Below are 12,594 nucleotides of genomic sequence, written 5' to 3'. Positions count from 1 at the left end.
GGTGCAGACGGCTCTCCCTGGCGCTGGCCACGCTTGGGGGGGGGGTCGCCTGCGGCACCCAGCCTCCCCCTCCGGGGTGCCGCTGTGGTTCCCGCGGTCCCTCCCTGTGGCGCTCCTGGATAGTGCTAATGTAGCATGTAGCAGTGTTGCTTGCAAATTTTCGCCTAAGTAATTTTCGCATCGAAAATCCTGTTTTCGTTTTTTGGCGAATTTTCACGAAAATCTTCAGAAATATTTGTGTTTTCGACCAGCATCGAAAATTCATTGTATGCGGATGCTTATGCCCTTATGCGGAAAAATGTCCACAATAATCCGCATGGAAATATAGACTATGAATGTATTTTGTAGGTATTGATCTTTTGCAGGAACGGATCTTTTGCAGATAATGATCTTTTGAATGTGTACAGCAACTTTGTGTGCAGCATCTTGCAAATATTTCTATCTAATGGGGAGTGCAGCTCAATAGAATAGACTGTGTAGGTGTGGCTCTGATACTACATGGAAGGGGGTAAAATTGGTCTGTGATCTTTCATTTTTCCAAAGACTTTTATCTGATGTGTGTACCCACCTTTATTCTTCTTGCTTCAAGGTTGAGGCACGTACTCTATTAGATAGATAGAAGATGCGGCGTATGCTACGACGCGGGACGGCTAGTTATTATTATTTTATTATTTTTTATTTATATAGCGCCAACATCTTCCGTAGCGCTGTACATAGTACAAACAAATAATGGGGAACAAATATACATAAGAAATACAAGACACTGTACAGTCATGACATTGAATAGAGTAAATACAGATACATACATAGTTGATATGTAGTTGGTACATATACATATGTTAAAATTACAGCAGTATGAGAAACACTAGGAGGAGGTCCCTGCCCTTGCGAGCTTACAATCTAGAGGGTAGTGGGTAGGAAACAAAGGGGAAGGAAACACCAGGATTAGTGGGTGAGCCAGTGTGCCTTCAGTGCTGCCTATAGCAAATTATAGGCTTGTCTGAACAGGTGTGTTTTCAGAGTACGTTTGAAGGTTTCCAGACTTGTGGCATGACGAACCGGTTGAGGGAGAGAGTTCCAAAGGAGAGGGACCGCCCGTGAGAAGTCTTGGATGCGAGAGTGAGAGGAGGTGACTAGGCTGGAGGACAAAAGGGTCTCCTGGGAGGAACGGAGGGTCCGAGCGGGGAGGTATCTGGAGATTAAAGAGGAAATGTATGGAGGCGATAACTTGTGTAGAGCTTTGTATGCAAGTGTGAGAAGTTTAAACTGGATCCTTTGGGCAACTGGTAACCAATGGAGGGATTGGCAGAGAGGGGCTGCCTCAGAGGATCTAGAAGAGAGGTGGATGAGACGGGCCACAGAGTTTAGTAGGGATTGGAGAGGTGCCAATCTGCTTTTTGGTAGACCACAGAGTAGGGTGTTGCAGTAGTCAAGACAGGAGATGATTAGGGCATGCACAAGCATTTTAGTTGCTTCTTGTGAAAGGAAGGGACGGATTCTGGAAATGTTTTTGAGATGGAAGTAGCAGGAGATAGTTAAAGTGTTAATATGTGGTTTAAAGGAGAGCTCAGAGTCCAGAGTTACCCCTAGGCAACGAGCTTTGGGGGTTGATGCTATTGGGGTGTTCTCTACATTGATTGTGACAGTGGGAGGTAGAACAGAGAGCGAAGGTGGAAATATTACAATCTCCGTTTTGCTCATATTGAGTTTAAGGAAGCGGGATGACATAAATGTAGATACAGCGGATAGACATTTGGGGACTTTTGATAGTAGTGTGAAGAGGTCCGGGGCAGAACAATAAATTTGGGTGTCATCAGCATAGAGGTGGTATTGAAACCCAAAAGAGCTTATTATCTGTCCCAGGCCATGGGTGTAAATGGAAAAGAGGAGGGGTCTGAGGACGGACCCTTGTGGTACTCCCACAGACAGTGGGCGTGGAGAGGAGTTGGTATTGGCTTAGGAGACCATGAAAGAACGTCCAGACAGGTAAGAGTTGAGCCAGGAGTGTGCTAAGCCCTTGATTCCCAGTGTTGAGAGGGTTTGGAGAAGCAGGGTATGATCAACAGTATCGAAGGCAGAGGACAGATCTAGGAGTATTAGTACCGAAAATCTGCCTTTGGCTTTAGCAACTAGGAGGTCATTGGCAACCTTAGTGAGAACGGTTTCCGTAGAGTGTTGAGGGCGGAAGCCAGACTGGAAGGGGTCCAACAGGGAATTAGCAGTGAGAAAGTTAGACAACTCTGAGTAAATGTGGCGTTCCAGCAGTTTGGAGGCAAAGGGAAGGAGAGAGACTGGGCGGTAATTAGAAAGGGCAGTAGAGTCTAAAGAGTGTTTTTTGATTAGTGGCGTTATGATAGCTTGTTTAAATGAAGAAGGGAAAATGCCAGTTGAGATGGAAAGGTTAAACAGTGTTGTTAAAGCAGGAGTGAGGGGGGAGGAGAGCTGGGGGATAAGATGAGAGGGAATAGGGTCTGAGGCGCATGTAGTAAGATGAGCTTTAGAGATTAGTGAAGACATTGTTCTACGCACAACTATACTACCTATACTGGGGGCAACTATACTAGCTATACTGGGGCAAATATACTACCTACATTGGGGCAGGCAACTATACTATCTATATCAGTATAACTATACTGGGCTGACTATACTACTTATACTGGGGCAACTATGCTACCTATAAGGGGAGCAATGATACTAGCTATACTGGGGCGACTGTAATAGCTATACTGAGGGCACTATTCTACGGGCAACTGTACTACCTATACATAGGGCAACTATACTAGATACCTATACTAGGGCAACTATAATGGAGCAACTATACTACCTTTACTGGGGGCAACTTTACTACTTATACTGAGGGCAACTATGCTAGCTACCTATACTGGGGGCAACCTTATTACAAATACTGGGGCAACTATACTGGGGGCAACTATGCTAGCTACCTATACTTGGGGCAACCTTATTACAAATACTGGGGCAACTATACTGGGGGCAACTATGCTACCTATCCTGGGGCAACTATACCTGGCATTACCCACTGTGGGGCGCTTAGTATGCTGCAATCACTCATTTCCTTTTTTTGGGTGGGGGGGTGCCTTTTAATATCCAGCACTGGGTGTCAAATGCCCTAGGTATACCACTAGAGTTGTCCCGAACATTTCGGCCGCAAACTTATTCGCGTGAACATCGGTGGTTTGCATTGAAACACCTACTTTATGGCGAGTTCGACCCGCCCCTATACTAAATCATTGGGCTAAACTTTGACCCTCTACATGACAGTCAGCAGACGTATGACAGCCAATCAGGCTGCACTCCCTCTTGAAACACCTCCCCCCCTTATATAAGGCAGCTGTGTCGGCCATTATCTCACTCGATGTTGCTGCAGTAGTGAGAGAAGGGAGAGGAACCTGCTGCAGAGATAGGGAAAGCTTAGTTAGGCTCCTGTAGCTTGCTCCTAGCTGATATTTGTTGTTGAAAAGCACCACAAAAAGAGCTCTTCTCAGAGCTAATGTTCTTGTGAAGTTATGTGCCACTGACACTGCATTATAGAGCCCTGTGTGTCGCAGCTGGCCCTTGCTAATTGCTATACTGTGCCAGGCCCAGTACATTCAGTGCCTACCTTTTCACTGCACCTGTGTGTGACAGCTGCACGTTTGTAATACCAGTCTGTGCTGTGCATACCTGTTCATGTTCACTGCACCTGCGTGACAGCACGCAGTGTTATATACCAGCAGTCACTGCATAACTTTTCACTGCACCTGTGTAGGTGACAGCTGCACATTTGTAATACTATTTCAGCCGTGCATACCTGTTCATGTTCACTGCACCTGTAGGACACGCACGCAGTGTTATATATCAGCAGTCACAGCATAACTGTTCACTGCACCTGTGTGTGACAGCTGCACATTGTATTGATAAGAGTCACTGCATACCTGTCAGCACGCTGTTTTATATACCAGTCACTGCATACCTTATCACTGTACCTGTGTGTGTGACAGATGCACATTTGTAATATCAATCCGTGCATACCTTTTACTGCACCTGTGTAACAGCACGCAGTTTTATATACCAGTCACTGCATACCTGTTCACTGCACCTGTGTAACCGCACATTGTTGTACCAGCAGTCACTGCAACCTTTTCACTGCACCTGTGTAACCACACATTGTTGTACCAGCAGTCACCTTTTCACTGCACCGGTGTAACCGCACGTTGTTGTACAAGCAGTCACCTTTTCACTGCCCCTGTGTAACTGCACATTGTATTAGTCAAGTCAGTGCATACCTTTCACTTCATCCCCCCCAATTTGGACAAAACAAGAGGCAGGCCACCCGGCAGGTCTGTTCGAGGTTGTGCTGTCGTGATTTTGTGCGGCCCTCAACCAAATTTCAGTGTTCAGAAGAAGGCATGTGCCATCAACCCCCAATAATGTCAGGATGTAGTCGGCAGCCATCACCAAAGTGCCATCATCCCAGGGCTCAGCGATGTGGACATTTGCCATCTGTACTCTCTGTCACCGAAAATTGAGCTATGAAAAGACCAAGCCCCACGTGGGACAACTACCTTATGAAGGCACATGATTATAAAGCACAAACTGCAATGGTATGACCACCTGAGGAAAAGCAGCACACAAAAGCAAAGCCACACACTGTAGTGTAAGATACAAGGCCGCAATTATTTCTCAAAAAAGGCGATACCCAAACTGTACCGTGATGTTGAAAGGCAAGTGGTGTCATCTCTGGCACACAGTGATGGGTCAAGGGTCCATCTGACCACAGATGCTTGGTCTGCAAAGCACAATCAGGTCTGCCCAAAGACAGTCCCAACACACAGCATCTCTGCCTGCAGGCCGCTTGACTGCCTTCTCCGGCTCCACCAAAAGGGTCCAGGACTCCAAGTGGATTCCTGAATTTTTTGCTAGCAGCGGCCTCTATAATAATTTCTCTGGTGTGTGTACATTTTTCTGGCTGCACTGCAGCTGGAACAACAAAACAAAAGGCATGTACATGTGTCAATTCCCCTTCGTGATCGTTACCTTGCCGTGGTGAAGGGGCTTGCGTATCACAATGAAGCAATGACCAGCTAAATGAGTGTGTTGGGGTTGGGGGGCACACCTGACCCAAGAAGATAGATAATAAGGTTGTTGCTTCATTGTGGACAGACCAAATTTGATCAGCTGGACACTCAGTGACTTTTGTTCTGTCATTCAGCTACCTCAGCCCGACCATATGGGTGCGCACCAGTCCAGCATGGCCATAACTACACAAACAGCTGTTTGCGGTGCGTTACACAGTGATTGTGGTCTGTCAGTGTGAAGCAGTACATTAATTACACTACCTGATTGATGTATACACATGCAAGATGTTTTAAAGCACTTTAGGCCTCCAACTTAGCAATAAAATGTGATTTCTGCCCTTAAACCCTGCTGTGCATCAAATCCGGATTTTTCTCGGGGACTTTTTTGCATGTATCCCACTCCGCCATGCCCCCCTCCAGGTGTTAGACCCCTTGAAACATCTTTTCCACCACTTTAGTGGCCACAATTAATGTTTGTAGTTTTGAAAGTTCGCCCGCCCTTTGAAGTCTATGACTGCTCAAAAGTTTGCATGTCCGCGAACTTTTTTCACGTGTTCGAGTTCGAGATTCACGAACCTAAAATCGGAGAGTTGAGACAACTCTATATGCCACTGTTTGATCCCAGAAGCCAATTCTGGATTTAATCAGTGACAGATTCTAATCACTTTGCTTTCAACTTGTACACGGTTGCCGCTCGCTGCCTGCTCTGTCTCTCCCCCCGCTTCCCCCATATTCACTCTGCCTGTAATTAAAGCAGGATTACAAGAAAATGGCCGCCGATGTCCACAAATGCGGACATCAGCGGCCATTTTCTTGTAACTCTGCTCTAACTACAGTCAGAGCGGAGGCGGAGAGAGAAGAGTGACGTCAGCGCAGGAACGAGAGGAGCTGGTGTGTCAGCCGCCGCCAGCACATGCTGAGGGCTCCTGCACATGACTACCTATACTTGGTCCTTCTAGACCTGCCTTCCGATCCTGGGAACACTTATGCTTGGTTTCCTATACACTACACCTGACTACCTATACTTGAGGCACCTATGCCTGGCTACCTATACATGGTCCTTCTAGACCTGCCTTCCGATCCTGGGAACACTTATGCTTGGTTTCCTATACACTACACCTGACTACCTATACTTGAGGCACCTATGCCTGGCTACCTATACATGGTCCTTCTAGACCTGCCTTCCGATCCTGGGAACACTTATGCTTGGTTTCCTATACACTACACCTGACTACCTATACTTGAGGCACCTATGCCTGGCTACCTATACATGGTCCTTCTACACCTGACTTCCTATCCTGGGAGCACTTATGCTTGGCTTCCTATACACACCTACACCTGACTTCCTATACTTGGGGCACCTATGCTCTGCTACCTATACTGAGGGCACCTACACCTTACTTCTTATACTGGGGGTACCTATGCTCTGCTACCTATAATGGGACACCTACCCCTGACTTCCTATACTGGGGTCACCTATAGCTGGCTACCTACACTGAGGGTACCTAAACCTGTGATGTGTCATGGAGATTTGAGCGTTTGGCGTGATGTGTCACGACTTCAAATAGGTTGGGAACCACTGGCCTAAGGGATCGACTCCTCATCTCTGCTGGCAACATGTGTGTACAAAGCTTTTGAAAGTTTCACTGAATCCATTGAAAGTTTCAATGAATGAGTTAACTCTTTCCTGTCTAGCTCGTGGTGGTCTCACTTTTTCTGCGGCGTTCTCCATCATAAAATAATGAAGGGAGGATCTATCAGACAGGGTAAGCGTATAGCATACATGTACAGGTGAAGAGCCTCAGCCCACATGTCTCTGTGCCTCCCCGTGTGATGAAACAACATGCAACACGTTGAGATGACCCACATTCCTAATTTCTGAGAACTTGTATAAACTGATTTACATATTTTTTAATACGCTGTTGTTGTTTTTTTTTTTTTGTTTTTTTTTTACTATAGCATAATATAACCTTTGCCTTACATAATCCCCAGAGGATGCAAGAATGATTATTCAAGTCCAGACAAGGATTTCCCTGCACAAGTCCCGGCTCCAGCACTGAGGTAACACAGAGGCACAGGATGTAGTGTTGCCGCCAAATACAAGTGACAAGTCTTGCAGGTTTGTTAGGTCACCACTTCCTGTGCAGGTTCACTACAAGGAAATACAATGTAGCGGAGATTCAGCTATAAAGCAAATCTAACAAATAAGGGGGAAATTACGGTGTTTGTGCAACACGGAGACACATGTATGATCCATGTCACCGGATGTGAGAGACAGCTGCCAGAAACAAGCTGATTCATGACACAGAGTAAGAAGTAACTAACAGACTGACAGAATGACGTATAGAGCAACAGCTGGAGGGGGAATTCACTAAACAGTGATAACTCATATCAAGGCCACGGTATTTTCTTTCCGTTTTCGTGCGCAATCGTGAATTTCCGTGCACAATCGCATATTAAAATTTGCGATTGCGAGCGAAAACGCTAGCGCGTACGTGATATGAGTTATTTTAGTGAGTCAAGCACCTGGTGTGCAGAAAATGCATACAGAAAATCGACAGATGAGTGTGCCCCTAGCCTCAGCTTATTACACTCACTCTGACCATCTCTGATGGAGCAGATCTGGCTCTGCAGACTCCTCCGGCATCACTGTAGTACACAGCACTTGTATGCAGAAAGCTTTTTCTCTCTGTGCCCTTAGTTGTCAGTCTCTCCGGACAAGGAAAATAAACTTCTCACCCCACGGGGCCCCTGTGGTTTCTGCCCCCCTGTGGCTGCATCCTTGCAGGGTCTACTGTTACACCCATGCCTCTAGAGTTCTCTGGTGTCTAGTGGTTCCTCCCTCTCTCTTGATATGGCTTCCCTGGTCTCTAGTGGTTCCCCCTCTCCTGCTCCCATATAGATTCCCTGCTGCCTCGTGCTTCCCCTTCCCTATCTTATCTGCTTTCCCTGGGGGTCTAGGACTCCCTCCACCCCCCATATATAGCTTCCCTGGGGGTGTAGGGCCCTTCCACATACCTTCCAACTTTTTTATATAAGAAAGAGGGACACTTAAGCCACACCCCTGCAATACCCCTAATCACCCCCACCACACCCCCTAGTCATGCATACCATAAAGAGTTCATAAGAAAAATATGTTTTATAATTCAAACCACAATGGTCCTTTCTATCCTGGTTTATGTTCCTTCATATTAACATGAAAATAAGAAATATATTAATTTAAAGGATGGGAATAAAGTTTAAAGTCAGTTAAACACATTTTCAGTAGAGATGTACATATATTTACATAGATCTGTACATCAGTCCTGAAAGAGGGACAAATGAGGAAGAAAGAGGGACAGAGAGAGGGACATGTCTCCCAAAGAGGGACTGCCCTTCTGACAAAAAGGACATTTGGGAGCTTAGCCTTACCTCTTTAGGAGCCCTGTCCCTCTGTCCCTCTTTCCTCCTCATTTGTCCCTCTTTCAGGACTTTGTCCCTCTTTCTATGTAGATATATATATTTCTCTACTAAAAATGTGTTTGATTGACTCTAAACTTTATTCCCATCCTTTAAATTGATATATGACTAATTTTAAAATGTTACTATGAAGGAAAATGAAACCAGGATAGAAAGGACCAGCGTGGTTTGAATTATAAAACAACATATTTTTCTTATGAAATCTTTATGGTATACGTGACTAGGGTTGTGATAGGGTTGTGTCGGGGGCATGGCTTAAGTGTCCCTCTTTCTCATCTCAAAAAAGTTGGGCGGTATGCTTTGGCTATCTAACCGGGGAACTCTGGCTACCTTAAGGGGGCTCTCTAGCTACCTAAAAGGGGTGGAGGGGCTCTCCAGTTACTTAAACAGGGGTTCTCCGGCTATTGTGGGGCTCAATTGATACATCCTCACCCTGGGCACTCTAAGGCCTAGAAACTGCCCTGCTTCTACACATACTGGAAGGGCAACACTACAAATAAGTATAAATAGCATTATGTATATTATACAATGGGAAAGTGATCTGAGTTGGTGGAGTTCCTCTTTAATCATGTAGAGCTTATGCAAAGCGGCACTGCAAGGTGCTGCACATCCTGCCATGACAGGTTATCTTTAGATCACAGAATGTTTTCATTCTTTTTTCTCTCTCTCTCCCTCCTGAATAATTGAAGTCATATACTTGGCACGCAGCGGAGTTTACAGGGTAGATTTCGCAGCCGTATGGGAGTTTCTGACACACGCCAGGAAGTCAGACGCGGAAATGCTGCGTCACCATCAAAATAACAAGTCAGCAGGATTTTCTCCTTTTGAGAGTGTTGACAGATCCTCATGATGATTCTCGCGATCAGGCGTAACATTAACCCCTGACAGGGGAAATGAACAACATCGAGTTTCGCAAAAATCGTTGATTTATGGCTCTATCTTTGCTATCAAAGAGACACTGAAGCGGAAAAAATTATGATATAATGATTTGTATGTGTAGTACAGCTAAGAAATAAAACATTAGCAGCAGAGACATAAGTCTAATATTGTTTCCAGTACAGGAAGCGTTAAAAACTCCAATTGTTATCTATGCAAAAAAGCCACTGATTTTCACGACTTTGAAAGTCACAGAGAGCTCTGTCTTCTGAAGCTTATTATCTTAACTGTCAGTCATTGTATCTTCTTTTTCTCTCCAGAGGACAGGTCAATAGTTCACTGGCCTGCTCTGTAAAACCATTTAGAATGCTGAGTAGTGTGTAAACTGCAAATAATAGAGAATGATGCAATGTTATAAAAACACTATATAACTGAAAATAAAGATATGAGAATATATTCTTTGCTACTAATCTTCTAGTAATTATCCGTACTACACCACCAATTCATTATATCATATTTTTTTTATCCGTTCAGTGTCTCTTTAAAGGGCAACTGAGGCAAGAGGAATATGGAGGCTGCCATATTTATTTCCTTTTAAGCAATACCAGTTGCCTGGCTGTCCTGCTGATCCTCTGCCTCTAATACTTTTAGCCATAGACCCTGAACAAGCATGCAGCAGATCAGGAGTTTGTGACATTGTTGTCAGATCTGACAAGATTAGCTGCATGCTTGTTTCTGGTGTTATTCAGACACAACTGCAGCCAAATAGATCAGCAGGGCTGCCAGGCAACTAGTATTGTTTAAAATGAAATAAGTATGGCAGCCTCCATATTTTTCTCACTTCAATTAGTGAAAAATAATGTAATGAATAAAATTGCTTATTCTTTACAATATTCATTTATAGATTATTTGGTCAGTGTTCGCCCATTGTAAGATCTTTCCACTCCCTGATTTACCTTCTGAAATGTATCACTGGTGGTGACATATTGCTTGCTTGGCAGTTGGAAAAGCCCTTATTTCCCACAATGCAATGAGGTTCACAGACAGCAAACTATCAGGACCATAAGCATGACATCACACTGTGGGAGGGGTTTCACCACAATATCAGCCACACAGACCCCCCCTGATGATCTATCCTAGAAAAGGTAAACAGTCTCCTGGGAAATGGGGTATCAGCTATTAACGGGAATGAAGTTCAATCCTGATGATCTATCCGAATAAAGGTAGAGATTTCTCAAGGGAAAGGGGATATCAGCTACTAATTGGGAGGAAGTTCAATCCTGGGTTACAGTTCCTCTTTAACCATTTACCGGCAACCTAGCGTATTAAAACGTCATGCTTTTGCCTGTTAATGGCAACATGACGTTTTAATACGTTGCGCGTTCCCGCCGCCGATCCGCACGTGTGCGCGCCGCTACCGCCGCCGTTTCCGTCGGGTTCCCGTGCTGGGTGATTGGGGAAGAGGACCGAGAGGTCTTCTACCCAATCGCACTGCCTGGAGTGAATGGACGCGACCGCGAACAGCGGCCGCGTCCATTCATAAAACAGGAAACTGTTAAAGTTTAAAGAGACACTGAAGCGAAAAAAAAAATATGATATAATGAATTGGTTGTGTACTATGAATAATTACTAGAAGATTAGCAGCAAAGAAAATATTCTTATATTTTTATTTTCAGGTATATAGTGTTTTTTCTAACATTGCATCACTCTATAATATGTGCAGATTACACAACACTCAGCATTCAAAATGAGTCTTTCAGAGCAGTCTGTGAAGTAATGAACTCTCCTCTAGCAGAGGAAAAGTAAACAGTTCAATTACAGTTGAGATAATAAAAGTCAGATAACAGCCCTCTCCATGACTAAGTTAGTCAGAGAGCTTAATAGCTTTTTTGCATAGAGATAACAACTGGAGTTTCTCAACTCTTCCTGTACTGGAAACAATTACACTGATGTATCTGATCTTAATGTTTTTTTTCTTAGCTGTACTACACATACAAATCATAATATCATCATTTTTTTTTTTCGCTTCAGTGTCTCTTTAATAAAGAGTAAAAAAAAGAAAAAAAGTGATCACTTCCTATACGGGAGAGTGTTCACTAGAGCCATCTTGTGGCCAAAAAGTATATTACACATACAAAGCACATACATATGCAAGTACATACACACTATTAATAAAATTAATAAATACACTTACAACCCTCCCCCCCCCCCCCAAAAAAAAAAAATCAGCTTAAAATAAATAAATAGTTGCCTTAGGGACTCAGCTTTTTTAATCTATATTTTATGGGGGAAAATGATTTTAATTTATTATATAGGGGCAAAAAAAAAACAAAAACAGAAAAATAACACCTATATTTCAAAATAATATATTGTCGCCATACATTGTGATAGGGACATAATTTAAACGGTTTAATAAACGGGACAACTGGGCAAATAAAATGTGTTTGTTTTATCCACAGGAGAATGTTTAATTTTAAAACTATAATGGCTGAAAACTGAGAAATAATGATTTTTTTTTTCATTTTTTTGTTTTTTTTTCCCCATTAAAACGCATTTAGAATAAAAAAATTCTTAGCAAAATGTACTACCCACAGAAAGCCTAATTGGTGGCGAAAAAAACGAGCCACCTTTGTGAGTACCACCCTTTTTGTTATATAAAAAAATGCCATCTGGTTCAAGCTTACTACATTATCAAGGACTCTTGATTGCCTCTTCCTTTGTATCTCAGGAAGGCATTGCTTGAGGAACCCAAAGGGTGATAACATGAATGCAAACCTAGCTTGTGCTTTATTTATTTATTTTTTTAATCAAAGAGACTTTATTAATGTAGAAAAGTTGACAATTTTTTGCAATTGCAGTAGTACACTTATGTAAAGAGCAGCAACAATGAATGGGGATCTGGGAACAACAAAATGTAAGGAGGTATAACGTTCATAAGAAACAGTCATGAGAAGTTACAAATCAGCCATACTTAGTAACAGAGACGATAGCTTGGATTTGATTGTAAATCATTATAAAGGAGAGGGTCTAATGCAAAATGTAAACGTAGTAAGTGTGCTAAGCCTAAAGCTGGCCACACACGATACAATAAAATGACCCGGCAATTTCATAAAAACGATCGGATCTCCCAAAAGATCGAAAGCTTTTTTATCATTCAACTGAAAAATCCGATCGGATTTCCCGT

Source organism: Hyperolius riggenbachi, chromosome 6, assembly GCF_040937935.1.
Source record: "Hyperolius riggenbachi isolate aHypRig1 chromosome 6, aHypRig1.pri, whole genome shotgun sequence".
Lineage (NCBI taxonomy): Eukaryota > Metazoa > Chordata > Amphibia > Anura > Hyperoliidae > Hyperolius > Hyperolius riggenbachi.
Note: the sequence above shows the minus strand (reverse complement) of the source record.